This window comes from Lissotriton helveticus, chromosome 5_1, assembly GCF_964261635.1.
Source record: "Lissotriton helveticus chromosome 5_1, aLisHel1.1, whole genome shotgun sequence".
NCBI lineage: Eukaryota > Metazoa > Chordata > Amphibia > Caudata > Salamandridae > Lissotriton > Lissotriton helveticus.
In genome coordinates, this window is record NC_136065.1 from 73670012 (window position 1) to 73691941 (window position 21930).

At 46.1% G+C, this 21930-nt stretch overlaps 1 long non-coding RNA gene across 1 annotated transcript in view; it reads right to left on the reverse strand.

Moving 5' to 3' along the window:
- Positions 1-1936: 1936 nt before the first annotated feature.
- The window catches only part of LOC144752970 (uncharacterized), a 104322-nt gene continuing 84328 nt past the window's right edge, over positions 1937-21930 (reverse strand). The window contains exon 5 of the long non-coding RNA XR_013594159.1: positions 1937-2064. This is a non-coding gene — a long non-coding RNA (uncharacterized LOC144752970). The remainder of the gene's footprint in view (positions 2065-21930) is intronic.

The following is a 21930-nucleotide window of genomic DNA, read 5'->3' on the forward strand; positions in this document are numbered from 1 at the left end:
ATAAAGGTCGGTACGAAGTGTAAACACAAATGACAGACCATACAAGTCCTAAGGTGTACAAAACAATGAACGCCATGTTGGAACAAGGTCGAAAAGCCATAGAGTTAGTGAGAAATGAGAATAAGAAGAATAAGGCAAGCAATAAGTAATAAAAGTATATAAAGAATTTAAAGGTAAAGAACAGATGAACACATGAATAGCTAGCGAGTGAAAGAAAATAAAGGGTGTGTGGGAACAATCAATACAGCAACATGAAAAAGGGAAAAATGTGAAAGGAAAGAGAGTGAAAAAGAAGAAAGTGTGCATGAAAAGGATAGTGATAACGAATTGCAGAAGATTAAAGATAACAAAGGAACTCAATACGATCATTGAGCCCATGAGGTTTCATGGAATTCAAGTATTTAATTCAATGATTCTCTCGTTGCAACAGGTAGTTATTATTCCGGCCTTCACGTTTCTCCACCACTTCAATCACGGCAAACTGCAGTTGACTAATGTTGTGTCGATGTTCAGCAAAATGAAGTGCAATGATGGATTTAATGTTGCCAGTTCAAATATTGCTCTTATGTACGTTGATGCGTGTTTTTATTTTTCTTAGTCTTCCCAGTGTAAACAAGACCACACGGTTTGAGGAGGTGACTTCCGGCAAAACAGTCAGGAACAAGAAAAAAAAGTTATAAGCATGTAATGTCTGAAAAAGTCTGGGCTGCTGAGTGGCATGCCTGACCATGCTTATACTGAGGGTCAACAACTCGAAAATTCTCAGACCATTTAGGAACCCCCCTGCCATTAACAAGGCATCTTACTTAAAATAAAAAATAAAAATCATACATATTCACCTGATGGAAATCTTCCTCCTTCTCAGATAGGAGAGACGCATCAAGTCTTAGACCTGAGGAGACCCACGAATACAAATGGGCCAAAACATATCCACACTCTATGGGAGTCATGTCCACTATGAGACCTGGTACCACTAAAGAAACAAAAAAGTCCTGGTCCTTGATTATTTTTACATAGCATTCTTCAGATTCACACTAATGATCGAAAAAGACTAAACATCAATGATCCCAATTCTCTTTAATTCAGTACTACTATTCTGACAGGAAATCCAGGAGCTGCGTACACAAATAACAGTGAATAAAATAACCCTAAATTGCCTCCCCCTTTCTTTTCTCTGAGGTGGTAGATACCAATTTCAAAAGTTGTTTGCTTCTGATTCAGCTGTGAAACAGCGTTTGCTGTGATACTTAATATATAAGATGGACAATGTCTAGAATATAAAATGTAACTTTCTTTGTCTCCCTTTAAATTCATAAGACGGTTATTGAAAAATGATCAACATAGCAAGTAAATTGTTTATATTGCATCTAAGTTATTGATATGCAATCTCGCACTTTATACAATGAAAAATCATGGGGGCATACATTTTTTCCAAGTCATGACTTGTCTGACATTGTGCAAACCTTTGTAAAGGCTAGGGGAGGGCCCCTGTCATCTAATTTCTATACCATTTAAAAAAGTTAAGTAGTAGGTAGGCCCAGACCGTAAAGAGAGCACATAGCAGTAACTCCACCACACCCAGTACATGTAGTGGTACTTCAAGAACCATATGCCATAGCTGTCCCTGAATCAGTGCCTCTACTATAGGGCTGTATGTATTCAATGATCACTCTCAGGAGTGACTGTGTTTCATGTGTCATAGAAGCTGTCACTCGGATTCCATCTCGTTCGAGTGTGGAGGGTCTGTGTATGTTCTCTTTATGCCCTATGACATAGCCCTCAAGGATGTCCCCGTGATTATACATGCCATCAAAGAACTTCTTAAAATTAGCCCGGTTCCTGGTGATGTGCATGGCGAAGAACCGATCATACAGCAGGTAGTTGAAGGGGTTGGAAAACAGGATGATCAAGCGAGTTGACATGTTGTCATCCATCTCATAGGTTAGGACACCAACGCTTCCACAGGCGGTGAATGACTTTTTGACAAATATTGTATGATCCTGCTCACCGGGCACAATGGTGTCCTTGCCAAAATATAAGCATTTTCCACTTTTGCAGTAATATCTATGGAAGGAATGGAAATTGATTTTAGAAACATGTGCTGATGTGGGCATTAACTTCAACAAACACTTTCATCACTCTTCAAGACAAAGACACCACCAGGATGCCATCTAACAACATGTTTAGAGGGGTCTATCTGTGAAGCTCTACTCAGAATACTGCACATCCACATTAAAATAGGCTATGGACCTGATGTCCTAGTGGAAGGGCCCAGGACTGACAAAAAATGCACAAATCTTTTTTTCTTGTGATGCCTACAAATCAATGGCAGATAATAACCAGGTCCTGAAAGGGAAATCAATTTGTAGAATTCACAACTGCAGGATCTGAAATTCAGAAACTACTATATCGTCAAAGGATGTTTCATGATTCACTATCAAATTAATTGCATTAACGTGTATTTTATTTAATAAATACTATTTTTGTTACTCCGTGTATGCTTGCAGTGCATCATTAGCTCAGAGACTGGTGGGGTGAGACGAGTGGACACATGCCACGATCCCAGAATGTTCTTTCTATGAATCCAGCTCTATGGGGATTGACTACTATTACCTTTTTTGGGCAAAAAAGAAACTGGCAAGCGCTGCTCTCTCCTTCTCTACAAAGTTGTGCTCAGGTAGGCGAGTGTTAGGCTCTCTCTCCTGCAGGAGGCATATAGAGTCCGTCCCAGTGCATATGCAGAGTGCGCAGCATTTTACATATACGATTATTTATTATACCCGATTTGCTGATCAATCATGTGAGTTAGCATTATTGTCAATATTATAAACAACTCAGAATGCATTACGCATATTACAGCAAACGTTAAATAAGTCTAAATAATATTTAATCACACACCCCTTCCCACTCTTTGGTATAACTAACCGTCCAACAGCATAGCTGCATCAGTTTATCATAATATGCCATGTTCTGTAATGCCTGCTGACGTACCTTATTGTGCCATCAGACAGCAATCACCTTGTCTGTCTAACCCAAGCTCTTTAACAGTATGTTACACACCTTTAGAGTACATGGTGCTTTATGGAATGAAGGGAGATCAGCTCATGCTCAGCTCCTGTTTTGTTCCACCGGATAATAAAAGCTTATTTGTAAAAGAAAACAGCCATAAACAGAAAAGTATTGCGACTTTTCTTCTTTCTTCCAACAAGATGGCACTCGCAAGGTCATTATAGCACATTTCAGCTGCTGGCTTCACATCTTTTATTATTTGCAGTTTTTTGACAAACATACAATCAAATCTTTACTGTATGGAATCCTAAAAATACATATAGAAGTCTTGCCACACACACCATCAAACATCCAGTTTAAGGTTCGAAAGCCTCTGGAATGCCACCCCGCCTGGGCCGCGCGCCCATGGGGACACATAGCAGCGTGTGGGCATCAAAGCCCAGGAGGCCGCCCAGTAGTGGACTCAGGCAGGGCGGACTAGCGCCGCCTGCGCGGGGGATAATCACAGCTGCTAAGGAACATGTTTCCCTCAGGTGGCCTGAGACCGTGCATTGATGAGACCGTGCATTGATGGGACCGGCGTCCAGACAAGGGATGTTGGCGTGAACGGTCCCTTACACATTCCACATTCCTTAGAATTGAGTGTATTGTGTTCCACTTTCCTTTGTGTGTTCTATATTGATTCAGTTGACGCTGACTGACTACATGTCAGCTGTGTACCTGCTTACTTAAGGATTAAACTTGTTACAATCTACATTGAAGTATTATTCTTCAATTCAACACCTCCGAAGGCCGTCTTGCCCTGGCCGTACATCTTACAAAACAAACCAAGAATGGCGCAAAATGCACACTTCTACGAAATGCTAATTAATGTTTCTTGGGAAGACTCTAGGATTGGAGGCTGCATGTCGATGCATGGCTAAATTCAGACCAGAGAGCCCACGAACCCAACAGTCTGGAAACAATCATCGCGTCAAACGAAGAACTTAAGAAAAGCTTCAAACAGGCCTTAATAGGCCGCAGCTTCAAATAATTACTCGCCTTGGAAAAGCTTCTGATTGGCATTAAAACATCTCTTTTTTAATCTTCTACCCATTCAAGATTATATATGAAGTTGACATTAATTGTAGCAGTTGGCAGCTGCTAATGGATGCAAAATGACCCTAGGTAAACAAACTTTTTTTTTATTAACTTAAATTAATTCTGCGTTGCGTTGGACAACAGGGCCCCGGAGGCAGAGCAGCGCCTTCTCCCCACCAGCAGCTCAAGTCAGGTGAGAGAGAGAGAGAGAGAGAGAGAGAGAGAGAGAGAGAGAGAGAGAGAAGAGGGGTAGTACAGGGGTAGAAGAGGGGTAGTACAGGGGTAGAAGAGGGGTAGTAGAGGGGTGGTAGAGGGGTAGAAGAGGGGTAGAAGGGTAGAGGGGTAGAGGGGTAGTCGAGGGGTAAAAGGGTAGTTGAGGGGTAGAAGGGTAGTGAGTAGAGGGGTAGAAGGGTAGAGGGGTAGAAGAGGGGTAGAGGGGTAGTAGAGAGGTAGAAGGGTAGTGGGGTAGAAGGGTAGTAGAGGGGTAGAGGGGTACAGTGGTGGAAGAGGGTTAGAGGGGTGGAAGAGGGGTAGAGGGGTAGAAGGGTAATGGGGGTAGGGGGGTAGGGGGTAGAGGGGTAGAAGAGGGGTAGACGGGTATAAGAGAGGTAGAGGGGTAGAAGTGGGGTACAGGGGTAGAAGAGAGGTAGAGGGGTAGAAGAGAGGTAGAGGGGGAGAAGAGAGGTAGAGAGGTAGAAGAGAGCCTGAGGAGAGGTAGAGGGTTAGAATAGAGGTAGAGGGTTAGAAGAGAGGTAGAGGGTTAGAAGAGAGGTAGAGGGGTAGGAGACAGGTAGAGGGGTAGAAGACCGGTAGAGGGGTAGAAGAGGAATAGAAGAGGGGGTAGATGGGTTGAAGAGAGGGGTAGAAGAGGAGTAGAAGAGGGGTAGAGGGGCAGAAGAGGGATAGAAAAGGGCCCTGGAGGCAGAGCAGCACCTTCTCCCCACCAGCAGCTCAAGTCAAAAGCGAGAGAGAGAAGAGGGGTAGTAGAGGGGTAGAAGGGTAGTAGAGGGATAGAAGGGTAGAGAAGTAGTAGGGGGGTAGAAGGGTAGTAGAGGGGTAGAGGCATAGAGGGGTAGTAGCCAAAGATAACTTTATTCGATTCGAGAGAATCATAAAAGTATACAAATTAACTTACAAATTCACAAATGGTATTTCTTGTACAGTCAAAAACAAACAAAAACACAATACACAGTATATCAAAAACAGTATATCAAAAGCACAGAAAAATAAAACATTCGATTACTCAAAAAAAGATTCCTATATAAAGTCAATCCAATAAAACTTAGCATACATACTACATTTAAAAAGAATTGATAATTTAAAGTGCACAGTGCATTGTCAAACAACATCCTTACATATACAAGTGGGGTGGTCTCTCACTCCAACCCCCTTGATTAAGCACCACAACTAAAAAGAGTTAGTGCATTCTAGCCCAAGTTCATTTATATATGTCATCAGTAATATTTCATTACTATAAATTTTAGTGACAATGTATCGTATCCGAAAACATATTATCAATACTGATTCCTGATTGAAAGGGAAGATCTAATAAAACTAAGCATAGAGCTACATATAGCAGCATTTTGTAGTGATCTCAAGTGTTCAAAACCTTCCATGTATTTACAGGGTAAGATTTCCCTCAGGAGGGACAGGGGAGGGCTAGGGGAGGGCTAGGGGAGGGGTAGGGGAGGGGTAGGAGAGGGATAGAGGGGTAGTAGGGTAGTGGGGTTGAAGGGTAGTGGGGTAGAGGGGTAGAGGGGTAGTAGAGGGGTAGAGGGGTGGAAGATGGGTAGAGGGGTAGAAGAGGTGTGGAGGGGGTGTAGAAGAAGGGTAATGGGGTAGAGGGGTAGAAAGGGGATAGAGGGGTAGACGGGTAGAAGAGGGGTAGAGGAGTAGAAGAGGGGTGAAGGGGTAGAAGAGGGGTAGAGGAGTAGAAGAGAGGTAGAGGGTTAGAAGAGAGGTAGAGGGGTAGAAGACAGGTAGAGGGCAGAAGACAGGTAGAGGGGTAAAAGAGGAATAGAAGAGGGGGTCGATGGGTTGAAGAGAGGGGTAGAAGAGGGGTAGAAAGGCAGAAGAGGGATAGAAAAGGGCCCTGGAGGCAGAGCAGCGCCTTCTCCCCACCAGCAGCTCAAGTCAAAAGCAAGAGAGAGAAGAGGGGTAGTTGAGGGGTAGAGGGGTAGAAGGGTAGTAAAGGGACAGAAGGGTATTAGAGGGGTAGAGGCATAGATGGGTAGAGGGGTAGGAGAGGGGTAGAGGGGAAGAAGAGGGGTAATGGGGTAGTGGGGTAGTAGAGGGGTAGAGGAAGGGTAGTAGAGGGGTAGACAAGGGGTAGAAGAAGGGTAGAGGGGTAGAAGAGGGTAGAGGGGTAGAAGGGGTATAAGAGGGGTAGACGGGTAGAAGAGGGGTAGAGGAGTAGGAGAGAGGTAGATTGGTTTAAGAGCTAGTAGAGGGGTAAAAGAGGGGTAGAAGGGTAGAAGAGGGGTAAAGGAGTAGAAGAGGGGTAGATGGGTAGTAGAGAGGTAGAGGGGTAGAAGAGGGGTAAATGGTTAGAAGAGGGGTAGTAGAGGGGTAGTAGATGGGTAGAAAAGGGATAGAGGGGTAGAAGAAGGGTAGAGGTGTGGGAGAGAAGAGGGGTACAGGGTTAGAAGAGTAGAGGAGAGGTAGAGGGGTAGAAGAGAGGTAGAGTAGAGATAGAGGGGTAGAAGTAGAGAGGTAGAAGAGAGCTAGAGGTAGAGAGGGAAAGATGGGGGAAGGAAAGCATGGGAGAAGGAAGCAGGTTAAGATGAGGACAGGCGTGTGACAGGAGGCAATAAACCAAGTGGGAGGGGTATGCGGCCCAGGGCGCACACAGTGTTTCCCTTGCGGGAGCAAGCAGCACCATCTGTTTGAATGTTAATTACAAACCGATGGTTTCAAAGCTCGATCCCGCAAGAGAATCGGCAAACGTGTACGCGTTGCCATTGAATGCAATGCAACGCGTGCACGTTTTTGGCCTCAAAACCGAATCAATGACAAGAGGTCTCCTGAGACGACATAAAACGTACCAGATGCCACCGACCGCCTCCTGTGTCACTCTTGCTGGCCTCTTCCTGGGATTTGTGAGCGGGCAGGGAAGATGCCCTGCTCAGGTCATTGAGTATGTGGGGTTTCTCCAGCCTGGCTGCTGACTGCCGGGCTGGAGAAACTTAAGTGTGCATGTGTGTTTTGGTCAGCCTGACACGGCTGGCCAAACACACATGAGCACTTAGGGAGTGCAGACACACTCCTCCTCCACCCTTCCATGACCCGCCCCACCCTGCACAAGCTGGCTCAGAGCCAGCAACAAAAAATAAAATGATCTAGAGAATCGTTTTATTTTTCGTTTGTGAACTCTGTGCCAGGTAGTGGGCCGGCGCTTCTCCACGGAGGAGCTACCACTGATGTTAGGTACCCTAAAGTATATGAGACCACTCCTAAAGTGTATTTTTGCACACTCAATCTTCCTTTCCCAGCTACATCTATAAGCAAAACTAGTCCTGCTGTATTTAAAGTATATAGAATTATGTCTAATGTCTCAACGAATGCTGGAGGATAAGTTGTTTGCAATAGTGGTACAATCTGTATTACACTATATGCTTTCTGACCACCATAGCATTCACAAATTTCAATGCTATATCTTATTTTAATAGAACTGAGAATTTACCATGTTATTACGGTTTGCATACAATAACTAGTTAGTATATGGCCAGTCAAGGGAAATAGTAGCCGCTGGTGGAAATAATCATAACCACAGCATTAAATTTTATGATGCACAGAATCCCGTTTTTTTCTCCAAGCAAACAATACAACGAATAAAGGGATTTCCAGGGATAATGCATGGTAGTGTTCTTCGAATTATTATACCATTCCCATTTATTTCTTTAATAAACTACTTTGAAGTCATAAAAAAATTATTAGGATTGCAAATCCATGTTCTTTTTGATTCATAAATTACTTTCCCGTAACTAGGAGTTACAATGACAGCCTTCTTTTCATTGTCGAACATTCCATTCCCCCTTTCCGTTTTGGAAAGTGTAAATATTTCTATCTAGGAACTATCGCTTGCCTTGCACCAGCAAAACCAAAGCAAATAATCTGCTGTATGTTCTTGTTAAGAAAAACTAAATATTTAGGATAGTAAACATGCCTGAATATGCCACTCTTCAGTCCCCAATACCTAATAAAGGAATTGTTGTCTCTATATTTTACAACCCTTTTCAGTATATTCGCTCAGAAACACAGGTGAATAGATCATTCTGAGTCTAAAACAACCTCACACATCAGGTTTGTTTAACAATGGTTAAAGAAATAAATGTTAGGATCAAAATTATATTTTGCTGCTGCCTTAAGACAGGTGAATTTTGCAACAAACAGAAGTTTGCTCTCGCCCATTGATAAAGAACAGTATTAACACAGACAGAGCAGGAACACCATCCTGGCAGCATTTGAGATATGTAACAGCCAACAAGTATACTGGGTATAATAGTAAGACTCTATAGAATTATTTTTGTTGAGATGAATATTTGTAATATACAAGCAAGTGCAGCAAGTTATTTCTAATGTATGTATACCAGTCACTTGCAAAAGGCTCAGGTGATAATATGTCTTCTATACTCAGATGGAAGGTATATTGCATTTCCACCGTCTCTGCTGGTTATAGGATTTGGTAGACCACATCATCTAAATGTATATCAACCAACTTGCAGCAATGTGGCTGTTAACTTGACTTGGCTAACACACTCACATAGTTCTTCTTCCATGCCTACCTTCACTGCTATTGAATCTGGTTCTTCAATTTCTGGAATGTATTCAACAAGGCTACATTTGGATTAGAACCACCATCATATTCAGTGAAATTATAACCTAGATCAGCTTAAATAATATGTAGATAACAATCCAGAAAGGCCTGTTTAAGTGTCCATTGTGTGACTAGACTGATACCATTAAAACTCGCCAATTTTAAAGCTCAGGCTTTATAACAAATCATTCCAAACCATAATTTTGTTAATTGTTGGACAGTTGACAAAAAATAATCTGGCTGGGTTCTGGTACTTTGAGCAAACAAACCTGCAGCATGCACGGAAACAGGTTTCAGCAGTGATGCAGATGTTGTCTCATCAGCATTCTCATCAAGACCTGACTCATTCCCAAACATCACAGTGTGTATAATGTGTGTATCTGTGCTTGGACCAGGCTGCTATTCATTTAGAGGATATTCCAATTGTGACACTGTTTGGATATCTGGTCTAGAGCACGGTTTGTAGTGTATTTGAAAGCAGCAGTGGACAACTGCAGAAGATAGGTCACATGCTATGGCTTCATTCATTAGATAAACAGGTCTCTCCATTTTTTCTAGCAACTGTGGTAAGATCACCATTCGTATTCGTTACATGGCCATGACTGGCATCGGCTCTTTGGAGATAGAACTGAATTCTTCTTGTCTCTCAGAGCTGTGCAATGGGAAAGAGGAAAAGTAATTGGTTCAGACACCCAATGTTAGACTGGTCAGCCTTAAGGTAATCTTCCCCCAAACTTTTTTCCTTACTCTTTTTATTTTTGCTGACCTTATTTTTGATGGCCTATGAACTCTGCACACTTTACCACTGCTAATCAGTGCTAAAGTGCCTGCGCTCTCTCTTAATCATGGTAAAATTGGCTTCCATCCAATTGCAACATTAAATTTACTTGCAATTCCTTAGACTGTGGTACTACATGCCAGCGCATGTAAATTAAATGCTACTAGTGCGCCTGCAGCACTAATTGTGCCACCAAATTAATTATCCTTTCAAACATGTCGCAGGCCTCCCATTTAGCATGGGAGTGCAGTTTTAAACTGCCATTTCCACCTGGCAAAATAAACCTATTTCGAAACCGAAAACTTTCTTTTTAGGTCTCGCTGAGCATGCGTTCTCAGCGAGATTTAAGTAATGGCTCCCACACACACACACAACCCCCCCCACAAACACAACCCCCCCCACACACACAACCCCCCACACACACACACCCTCCACCCCCACACACACCCACAACCCGCCCACACACACAACACCCCCCCACACACAACACCCAACACACAAAACCGCCACACACAAAACCGCCACACACAAAACCGCCACACACAATAGACACACACACCCCCCCACACACCCAGCCCCCCACACACACAACCCTCCACATACACCCCCCACACACACAACCCCCCACACACAACCCCCCACAAACACAACCCCCACACATACACCCCCACACACAACCCCCCCCACACACACACAACCCCCCCCCACACACACACACACACACCCCCACACACACACACACAACCCCCCCACACACACACACACAACCCCCCCACACACACACAACCCCCCCACACACACACACAACCCCCCCACACACACAACCCCCCCACACACACAACCCCCCCCACACACACAACCCCCCCCACACACATCCCCCACACACACACATCCCCCACACACATCCCCCACACACACACATCCCCCACACACATCCCCCCTCACACACACGACCCCCCTCACACACACACGACCCCCCCTCACACACACACGACCCCACACACACACACACAACCTCCCCACACCCACAACTCCCCCACACCCACAACCCCCCACCCACAACCCCCCACACACATAATCCCCCCCACACACACAACCCCTCTCACACAACCCCTCTCACACAACCCCTCTCACACACCACCCCTCACACACACACAACCGCCCCCCACACACACAACCGCCCCCCACACACACAACCCCCCCACACACACAACCCCCCCACACACACAACCCCCCACACAACACAACCCCCCCACACACACAACCCCCCCCACACAACACAACCCCCCCACACACACAACCCCCCCCACACAACACAACCCCCCACACACACAACCCCCCCCAAAAGAACCCCTCACACACACACAAACCCCCACACATAAACCCCACACACCCCCTCCACACACCTACCCCCACAACCCCCCAAACACAACCCCGCACACATAAACCCCCCACACACCCCCTCCACACACACACACACATCCCCTTCACAAACACACACCCACACCCCCCACACCCCTCCACACACACACACAGCCCCCCCCACACACAGCCCCCCACACACACACACACAACCCCTCCACACACACACCCCTCCACACACACACACCCCTCCACACACACACCCCTCCACACACACACAACCCCTCCACACACACACACCCCTCCACACACACACACACACAACCCCTCCTCCACACACACACACACACACAACCCCTCCACACACACCACACAACCCCCCACACACACACACAACCCCCCCACCACACACACACACAACCCCTCCACACACACCACACAACCCCCCACACACACAACCCCCCCCCCACACACACAACCCCCCTACACACACACAACCCCTCCACACACACACACAACCCCCCCACACACACACACAACCCCTCCACACACACACACACAACCCCTCCACACACACACACACAACCCCTCCACACACACACACACACAACCCCCCCACACACACACACAACCCCCCACACACACAACCCCCCACACACACAACCCCCCACACACACACAACCCCCCACACACACACAACCCCCCACACACACACAACCCCCCACACACACACAACCCCCCACACACACACAACCCCCCACACACACACAACCCCCCACACACACACAACCCCCCACACACACACACAACCCCCCACACACACACACAACCCCCCACACACACACAACCCCCCATACACACAACCCCCCACACACACACAACCCCCCATACACACAACCCCCCACACACACACAACCCCCCACACACACAACCCCCCAAACACACAACCCCCCACACACCCCCTCCACACACACACACATCCCCTCCACACACACACACCCACACACCCCACCCACACCCCCCACACACACACACAGCCCCCCCCACACACAGCCCCCCACACACACACACACCCCTCCACACACACAACCCCTCCACACACACACAACCCCTCCACACACACACAACCCCTCCACACACACACAACCCCTCCACACACACACAACCCCTCCACACACACACAACCCCTCCACACACACAACCCCTCCACACACACACACCCCTCCACACACACACAACCCCTCCACACACACACACACACACACAACCCTCCACACACACACACCCCTCCACACACACACACACACACACACAACCCCTCCTCCCCCCACACACACACACAACCCCTCCACACACACCACACAACCCCCCCACACACACACACAACCCCCCCACACACACACACAACCCCTCCACACACACACACAACCCCCCCACACACACACACAACCCCCCCACACACACACACACACACAACCCCCCCCCGACACACACACACAACCCCCCCACACACAACCCCCCACACACACACAACCCCCCACACACACACAACCCCCCACACACACACAACCCCCCACACACACACAACCCCCCACACACACAACCCCCCCCACACACACAACCCCCCACACACACAACCCCCCACACACACACAACCCCCCACACACACAACCCCCCACACACACAACCCCACACACACAACGCCACACTCACACACAACCCCACACACACACAACCCCCCCACAACCCCCTCACACAACCCCAAACATAACCACAGACACAACCCCAAAGACAACACACCAAGCACAACCCACCCACACAACCCCCATACAACCCCCCACACACATACAACCCCCCCACACACATACAACCCCCCAACACATGCAACCCCCACACACATGCAACCCCCACACACATGCAACGCCCACACACATACAACCCCCCACACACATACAACCCCCCGACACACATACAACCCCCCACACACATACAACCCCCCACACACATACAACCCCCCACACACATACCCCACCACATACAACCCCCCACACACAACCCCCCCACACACACAAACCCCCACACACACAAACCCCAACACATGCAACAACCCCCTCACGCAACACCCCCCTCACACAACACCCCCACACACAACTCCCCACACACATACAAGTCCCCACACATACAACCCACTCATACAACCCACACACATACACATCTATCTATCTATTGCCCTCACTATCTATCACCCTCACTCTATCGCCCCTCACTATATCAATCTATCTATCGCCCCTCACTCTATCAATCTATCTATCGCCCCTCACTCTATCAATCTATCTATCGCCCCTCACTCTATCAATCTATCTATCGCCCCTCACTCTATCAATCTATCTATCGCCCTCACTCTATCTATCGCCCTCACTCTATCTATCGCCCCTCACTCTATCGCCCCTCACTCTATCAATCTATCTATCGCCCCTCACTCTATCAATCTATCTATCGCCCTCACTCTATCTATCGCCCTCACTCTATCTATCGCCCTCACTCTATCTATCGCCCCTCACTCTATCTATCGCCCCTCACTCTATCGCCCCTCGCTCTATCAATCTATCTATCGCCCCTCACTCTATCAATCTATCTATCGCCCCTCACTCTATCAATCTATCGCCCCTCTCTATCAATCTATCTATCGCCCCTCACTCTATCGCCCTCACTCTATCGCCCCTCACTCTATCAATCTATCTATTGCCCCTCACTCTATCGCCCCTCACTCTATCAATCTATCTATCGCCCCTCACTCTATCAATCTATCCATCGCCCCTCACTCTATCAATCTATCTATCGCCCCTCACTCTATCAATCTATCTATTGCCCCTCACTCTATCTATCGTCCCTCACTCTATCAATCTATCTATCGCCCCTCACTCTATCAATCTATCTATCGCCCCTCACTCTATCAATCTATCTATCGCCCCACTCTATCGCCCTGAATGAATGGCATTTTGTACCGCGCATACTTAGCACCAAGGGGCATCAAGGCCTCACTCAATTTATCGCCCTCACTCTATCAATCTATCTATCGCCCTCACTCTATCTATCGCCCTCACTCTATCTATCGCCCTCACTCTATCTATCGCCCTCACTCTATCTATCGCCTCACTCTATCTATCGCCCTCACTCTATCGTCCTCACTCTATCGCCCTCACTCTATCGCCCTCACTCTATCGCCCTCACTCTATCTATCGTCCTCACTCTATCGTCCTCACTCTATCAATCTATCTATCGCCCTCACTCTATCAATCTATCTATCGCCCCTCACTCTATCAATCTATCTATCGCCCTCACTCTATCAATCTATCTATCTATCTATCGCCCTCACTCTATCAATCGCCCTCACTCTATCAATCTATCTATCGCCCTCACTCTATCAATCTATCTAGCGCCCTCACTCTATCGCCCTCACTCTATCGTCCTCACTCTATCAATCTATCTATCGCCCCTCACTCTATCAATCTATCTATCGCCCTCACTCTATCTATCGCCCTCACTCTATCTATCGTCCTCACTCTATCGTCCTCACTCTATCAATCTATCTATCGCCCTCACTCTATCAATCTATCTATCGCCCCTCACTCTATCAATCTATCTATCGCCCTCACTCTATCAATCTATCTATCTATCGCCCTCACTCTATCAATCGCCCTCACTCTATCAATCTATCTATCTATCGCCCTCACTCTATCAATCTATCTATCGCCCTCACTCTATCGCCCTCACTCTATCGCCCTCACTCTATCTGTCTATCTATCGCCTTCACTCTATCTGTCTATCTATCGCACTCACTCTATTTGCCTATGTATCTATAGCCCTCACTCTATCTTTCGCATCACCACAGCATTACTCAGCACCACAACAGCATCACTCAGGGGCACCACAACATCACTGTGCACTACCACAGCATCACTGAACGCCACAGCATCACTCGTCGCCACCACAGTATCACTCAGTGCCACCACAGCATCAGTCTGTGCAACCATTCAACAACTGGTTCAAATATGTTCTCTCAATGTTTCAAGCTTTATTAAAAATGTCACACAAAGATGTTAGTATTTCACTTCTGTTCTTGGATTTTCGTCACAATAAAATACACTGAACATAATCTTCACAAAAGTTATTTACAAAACTTTAAGCTATTGCCATTATATATTACAATAACTGTTATTTAAGTATTATTAAAAAAAAATAAAAGCCATTGTGATTTGTAATATCAACACATCTAAGGCACGTAAATACGAAACATATTGCATTACAAATGCTATAGGTGTCGCATTTGCGAAAGTTATAACTATTGGCATTGTAAATGACAAAGCTATTAATTTCCCTATTTTCAAAACCAACACATAAATTTAAAAAAATCATTTACAATACCAATAGCTCAAACTTTCCTAATTCGAGAACTATTGCATTGCAAATGCTTGTTAATATAGGTCACCACAGGGTATGCCCTAAACATCCCTTAGGACAGGATGCATTGTATTTAAAAATATGGACATGTACCTTTATGTTTTACATGTCCTGGTAGTGAAAAATGCCTAACTTTGTTTTTCACTAGTGTAAGGCCTCTCCCATAGGAACTCATTGGGTTACCTCATTACATTCAATAAGGGATACCTTTTGATTGGGAGCAGGTAGGAAAGTCATGTTTGGTGTCGGAGGAATTGTAATTTAAAACGCTCCTTAATGGTAAAATCAGGTTTTAAGCCAGAATTCTGAAAATGCCACTTTGGCGCCTGTATCCTGAGTCATATTACTAGGTGTAGCTGGCAGTCGGTCTTTGTGTATTTCTCCCAGACAGTGAAACAAAGAAGGAATAATTGGTGGCAGGATGTGCCAGCTTGGTCAGGATGAAAGGGTGATGGTGCCACCTATCACAGTTCAAAGACTCTGCCTCAACACACTCTCAAAAGGTTTTTAACTACCCCGTTGACCAGAGACAATCTGGAGCCAGGGCAGTGGGGACAGAATTTCTGACACCTCTGTGGGGGAAAACTCAAGAAGCTTCTCCCACTTCAAAGAAGGCACCAGGTATACATGCTGGACCCTCACACCCAACTCTTAAGACCATATGACTGTGCTGATGGCTAAGGAGAAAGGACTAAACCTACAGCTTGACACCAGGACCACTAGAAAGGTTCTAAGGGCTATGTAAATGTCCTCTTGTTCTAAGCTACAGACTGCTCTGCGTTGATCCAATACGAGGCATCTCTATGTAGGGACACACACTACACATCCAGTTTGGTGGCCAACCACCGCGATACATCTCAATGCCAACAACCAGCTCAGCTTTATGCATTTTGTTTTAGCACTGACGAACAAGTTACTTACCTTCATTAACGCTTTTTCTTGTGGATCCAGTATCTACCTGTGGATTTATCACCTTTTGAATATACCAATGGATCAGCATTCCATTGAAACTTTTAATTCCAGCTCTCCCACGTCGACAAAAACGTCAATGTCCATGGCTGCACACAAGACTCCGTGTGAAGTCATCGGAGCCATAAGACAGCCTTGTTGATGTGCCGACGTCAGTTTCCACCCATTTTTTTCGTGCCTTCAAGGTAAACAGGTGAAACCAACACCACCAATGCAAAAGCATATAACAGATTTCAAGTAAAAGATTTATGTATATATACATATATATATATATTTGTAAGTAAATTAAATACACAATATACAACAGCCTTGTTTTTGGCATATGTAGACAACCAACAGGGACAGAGGTTCAGTGAGTAATCCACAGGTAGATACTGTACCCACCAGAAAAAAGTGTTACAGAAGGTAGGTAACTTGTTCTACAAATTGTTCTACTATTCTGCAGGATACATCTACCGGTGGATTCCTCATCTTTTGAATAGAATCCTCAGCCAGTCCTGCACTCTGAGGTGGGTGCCTGTCTGCCTAAACTAAAAATTCTTACAAAACAAAACGGACAAAGTGACCATCCCTCCTCACGTCGGAGTCAAAGCAACAGTGCTTCACAAGTGTGGAGAGAGGCCCAAGTTGCTGCTTAACAAATGTCAACTATAGGGACACCTCTAGCAAAAGCAGAATGTGTTTTTTTGTTAGTCATGGGATAGCAGATATTTATGCACAGAATGAGCCATTTGGACAATGTCCTCTTATGCACTGCTTTGCCTTTCATCTTGCCCACATAGCGAACAAACAGCTGATCATTCAGCCAGAGTTCACAATTTCTGCCCACATAAAAGCTCACAGCCTTTTTAGGGTCCAAACCTTTCCTCCTCCTTTGATGTACGTGGAGCAGAATAGAAAGGAGGAAGGGTCATAGACGGGAGTAACCACCATTAACTGGAAAGTAGCCCTGGATCTCAAACCCAACTTATCTGCATAGAAAGCCGTGAAGGGGGCTTCACACTTGATGCCTGCAATTTATTAACACATCTAGCAGATGTTATGGCGACAAGAAAAATCATTTTGACAGTAAATAATCTCAAAGGACAACTATGTTCGCGTTCAAACGGAGTACCCATAAGATAGGCCCCACCAATCTTAAGATCCCACTGAGGCATAATAAATGGAATGAGAAGATATTTGTTAGTAAGTCCCTTAATAAACCTGAACAGTATAGGGGACCTAAACAGAGAAAGTTGATAAGTAAACAAAGGAATGCTGAAAGGGCAGCCAAATGTCCCTTAACTGTTGCAACTGCACAACCTTGTTGTACTAGGGTAAGCACAAACTGTAAAATATCAAATAGGCTTTTAAAGGGGTCAATGGGTTAACAATAGAACATCAGACTGTTAATATCAGCTGTACTGTTTCCGGTCCCCCAGGCGAACATTATCTGCCCACTATGCATTCAAAGGTTTTAAATAATTTATAAATTCTGCACTCTATTTTTAAAGCTGCAGTTTTGATCATATTTTCAAGTAGACTATCATTTATCTATAATGCTCTAGTGGGTTTCTACTCAGTTGTCCTTTTTACGATGAACCGATCAAGTTTTAATTTGTAATGGTTTTAACCAAACAATAAAGAATATACGCTGACAAGGTCAATGGATTCTTTTCTTCACACCACTTTAAAAACTCAGCCCATCTACCAGCATAACCCAACTGGGTGGAGTGTTTTATGGCCATAAAATAACATCCATCACATCAGGGGGAAGAGAAAAATAACTTGGTTGCCCCATTAAATCTCAAGGCATGTAGGTGTAAGGTCTAGAGGTGGGGGTGTGAAACCTGCCCCAGCAAGATGAGGTCTTGCCCTGTGAGGGAGACGGAGCGGAGGGCACAATAAGAGGTGAATAAGGGTTCTACCACAACGTCTGTGGCCAATCTGGGGCTATTAATATGATTTGGGCTAGGTCTTCCTGAATCTTCCCCAAGACCCGAGGACTCAGGGGTACGGGGGGGATGAAATGTGTAAAACCACAGGGAGTCCCATTCCAATTGGAATGTGTCCCCTAGAGCTCCCTACAACGAAGGCTGCAGAATGATGGGCAGTGAGAGATGTTGTGAGTGGCAAAAAGGTCTATCTAAGAGGTCCCCCATAACCAGAAAATGTGACTACTTCTAGATAGAGATACCACTTGGGAGCCGCTGAAAAATGCAGGCTGGGACTGTCCGTACACACATTTAGAACCTCGGCCAAGTGATCTGCCATGATGCAAATCTGGAGGTCCTGAGCCCAGGACCAGAGTCATTTAGCTTGTCTACGGAGAGGATACGACCCTACACCTTCCTGTTAATTAGCTACCACATCGCAGTAGTATTACTTATTAAGACTTGAATCGACTGACAGCCAATGGAAGGTAGGAAGTACTAGAGAGCCACAAGAGGAAATTGAGACTGGTCGACTTCCATCAGCTTCTGTCATTACACCCTCTAAACCCTCCTAAAGACGCCTCGTTGGGATACGACCATTTTTGTGAGTGGTTGACCCAAGCCCTGGACACCTTAATCCCTGCAGGATGGAGTAAAGTTCGATCTGGCCCCTCTAGCCCGTGGTAGGATGATTCCCTCAGGCTTCTTAAGACTGCATGTAAACAGGCTGAAAGAGCCTGGCGTAAGTCTTACGATCCCGACCTCAAGCAGACCTATTTGGCTAGTATTAAATTATACCATCGAGCCACTTGCAAAGCCCGAGCCACATTTTACTCCACGGAGTTTAAGAACAGCCCTAACCCTATAAAACTCATCTTTAAGGGCTGTAAAGATCTTACCAGCAAGAAAATGGCGGTAATGGAAAAACGCTCCCTGACTCATTGTGAAGAGTTAGCAGCCTTCTTTGTGGAGAAAGTCGAGGCGATCTACCGAACATTTCCCCCGCAAACTGTGCCTGTTATTAACTCTAGGTCTCTTTCGTCAATACCTAAGCCATCTCAGGAAGAGTTTAAATCTCTTACTATAAAAGTTAAATCGGGCTCGCCTGCCGATCCACTAAGACCTGCATAATTTAAAGAATCCGCTGAGGTTTGCTTTTCTCCTGTGTATGATCTTATTGGGCTATCCTTTGAGTCTGGGACGGTTCCCAGTAAATGGAAGCAGGCCAGTTTCATCCCAATTTTAAAGAAGCCCACCATGGACCCATTAAAACCTGAACATTATTGACCCATCTCTCTCCTCCCATGGGTATCCAAACTTGCGGAGGCTCATGCCAACAAAATCCTGTCTTGCCATCTCCAAAACTTAGGCATTCTAGATCCATCTCAGAATGGTTTCCGTGCAGGTCACAGCACGGAGACTGCCTTGTTGGCGATGGTGGAGCACTTGCGGAGGATGATGGACTCAGGACAGACGGCGGCACTGATCTTTCTGGATCTCAGTGCCGCTTTCGACACTGTCTCCCACTCCATCCTTCTTCAGCGGCTGCGAGAGGCCGGGGTGGAGAATACAGCATTTGAATGGTTTCGCTCCTTTTTATCAGGACGCACCTTCAAAGTATCCACCCCTCCATTTGAATCTACCCCACGTAACATTTCCCAAGGGGTTCCGCAAGGTTCGGCACTTAGCCCGACCCTTTTTAACCTGTACGTGCAGCCGCTAGCTACTGTCGCTAAGAGATGGGGTCTAACTATGGTGTCGTACGCAGACGACACCCAGCTAGCGGTTGCACTAAATGGGGACCCTGCGGTTGATGCCCCTAAATTCCAGACGGCCCTAAAGGAGGTGGCTAGTTGGATGACGGAGAACTGTCTCCAACTTAATGCAGCGAAGACAGAGGTCTTAGTTCTGGGCAAACAGGTTCATCTCTGGGGAGACCGTTGGTGGCCACCGGAGCTAGGCAAAGCCCCCATTCCTGTGTCAGAGGCTAAGAACCTTGGGGTCTGACTCGATTCCAACTTGACTTTCACCCCTCATACTAAAAAAGTTGCCGGCACCTGTTTTGGTGACCTTCAGAGCCTTAGACCCATTTTCAAATTTTGTGATGCTCCTACAAGGCAACTCATTGTCCAAGCTACAGTGCTCTCTAGATTGGATTACGCCTGTTCGCTTCTTTTGGGCGTCAACCGAGCTGAACTCACACGCCTCCAGCGCGTGCAAAACGCGGCTGCCAGAATGCTGGTAGGCCTGCCTAAATTCTGTTCTGTCAGACGTACCATCCATGACCTACATTGGCTGCCCGTCGGACAGAGGATCAAGTTCAAAGCCCTGTGCCTGGTTTTTAAGATCTTAAAGGCTTCATCCCCCCCATTCTTGCACAGGCAATCTCCTACTATATTCCTTCTAGAATTCTACGTTCGACGGGTCAATTTCTGGCCTGTGTTCCTCGCTTCAGGAAAACCAGAGTTGGTGGATGCTCCTTTGGTGTCCTGGCAGGGAGTCTCTGGAACACTTTACCCGCTGACAATCGTGCCTTACCGGATCTGTTGTCTTTCAGAAGAGCTATCAAAACCTTTTTGTTTCCACTACTCTAAATCTGTTCCCCCGCTCTATCGGTCTCTCCGTCTGGTTGTGTTATTTTGTCCAATTTAGCGCCGGGACGCCACTTTGCTGTGGCAGCTGAGTGCTTTAAAATTCTATAACATAACATAACATAACAAGTATCGCCTTCAATTAGAATAGATTGATATGCAACAATCGTTCCTCTGGAGACCAAAGACCTTTGATCTCCAGATCCCTCAGAAAAGCGTCCTACCCTAAAGTGGAGGCATCCATTATTACTGTGGCTTCCCTTGAGATCGATTGCCAGACACCCCCAACCATCCAAGATCCTGACTGACTCTGAGATCTCCCTTGTGTTGAAACCACTGCCAGCGAAGACACTACTGGAGGACCCTCATGAGCCAGCATTCATGGGTGACCAACAAAATGAAGGAGGCTATCAGACCTAGCAGGAGCAAGACCTTCAGGATAGTAACCATAGTTACATTTTGTAACATCAGAATCACAGCCCGAATATCCATAATCTTCTGAGGAGGAGGGTTGGCATAATTCAATGTAGTGTCCAGTGCTGGCTCTATTAACAGGGTGCACTGCAAAAGCTCTAGGTGGGACTTGGGCGTGTTGATAGAAAAATCCATGTTGAACAACAACTGAGGTGTCAACTGCAAGTGATGCAACACCAACTCTGGAGACCTGGATTTGATTAGCCAATTGTCCAGGTGAGGGTATCGGTATTCCCCACCTTCTGAGATGAGCCGCAAACACCACTATCACCTTCATGAAGACTCAAGGTGCAGAAGTGAGGCCAAATGGAAGTACCGCAAACTGGTAATCTTTCAACCTGTAAAGCAGAGAAACTTCCTGTGGGCCTGCAGAACCGGGATGTGAAAATACGCATCCAGCTAAACGTTCAAAACCATCCATCCTTTCTTTTCCAGCGCAAGAAGCATCTGTGCTAGGGTTAGCATTTTTAACTTTTC